Below are 1353 nucleotides of genomic sequence, written 5' to 3'. Positions count from 1 at the left end.
GCCTCACCACTCCCGCGCCCTTTTGTGGCTCTAGTCGCCATGTAGTAATAGGTTCCCGAAGAATTCTTTCCCAAACCGTTTCATTCATTCGTTTTAGGAGAGAGTGGGGAAAAAAATAACCTCAGCTTTTCCGGCTTGAGAGAGGAAGAGAATTACATCTAAAATTGACTCCCCAGAAGGGGGATTGGGGACAAAAGATGTCCCACCCGTTCGGCCTCTCTGCTAGCCCAGACACGGAGAAAGAGTCATTTGCATCCTCTCGTTCATCCAGCCATCATTCACTAACCTCAGAGAGACCTTCCCCTGCCGCAGCGTCTACACTGGATCTTACTATCCGCCCTCTGTTTTGTAGTGGTCCTCACGGCACGTCTCACCGTGTGACATTCGGTATTTGTGTACTGTCTCTCACCTCCGCTGGAATGTGAGCTACATGCAGAAGGGGACAGTCTGGGGGCTAGAGCGGGCCGGCCAGGTGTGGGCCCTCAAAATACAGCGCTGAATGAATGGATGGCATCCACGCCTCTTAGCTCCTGGGCGGTGGAGAGTGATGATAAGGCTGTGGGCCTGGAGTCAGGCATTCTTGGGTTTGAATTTTGGCGCCATCCCTTCCTACCTATGACCTTGGTACAATGGCTTACCCTCTCTGAGCCTGTTTTCCTCCCAGAAATGGAGACAGTAATTGCTTCTCTGGTTACCTTGAGGACTTCAGGTGGTAAGCCGTGTTAATTGATAGTTATTATTTTGGCTGTGAGCTGGTGGCTTGTTAAAAGGCCTGGGAAAGAACCTGTTTGGCAGGTGATGTGGTGAGCGGTTAAAAGCGTGAGATACGGAATCAGACAAAGCTAGTGCCATTGCTGTGTGACTCTGGCAAGGAACTTCACCTCTCTGAACCTCAGCTTCTCTAAAATGGGGACAAATAATATCCACCTCATGAGGTCTTATGGGAGTTCAGTAAGAATGTTTACCAAGTGTTTGCTTGGCACAGACTGTCAAGGGGTGGACTCCATTAGCTTTATTATAATTCCATTGTTTCAGTTTATTCCTTCAGTATTTCTTGTCCCTTCCTTCCTTTTTTGAGGTCTGGGTAATTTTTGTAAAACCTGAAAAATTTTTTAAAAGTATTTTATAGTATGGTCGTAACATACGTGAAGTGCCAAATCTTAGCTCATAGCTCAGTTAGTACAGTAATACAGTAATGAAACCACCCATATAAGAAAAGACGGTATTACCCAAAGCCCAGAAGCCTTCTTCACACCTCCTCCGAAGCTTTCCCCTCCAAAGGTGGCCACTTTTGATTACGACTTCTTTTGCTCAACATCGTGTTTATGAGATTCAGCCTGTAGCCTAGGTCAT

The sequence above is a fragment of the Equus caballus genome, chromosome 10 (genome assembly GCF_041296265.1).
Source record: "Equus caballus isolate H_3958 breed thoroughbred chromosome 10, TB-T2T, whole genome shotgun sequence".
In the NCBI taxonomy this organism is placed as follows: domain Eukaryota; kingdom Metazoa; phylum Chordata; class Mammalia; order Perissodactyla; family Equidae; genus Equus; species Equus caballus.
The sequence above is the reverse complement of the archived record's forward strand: the minus strand, read 5'-3'. Positions refer to the sequence as shown.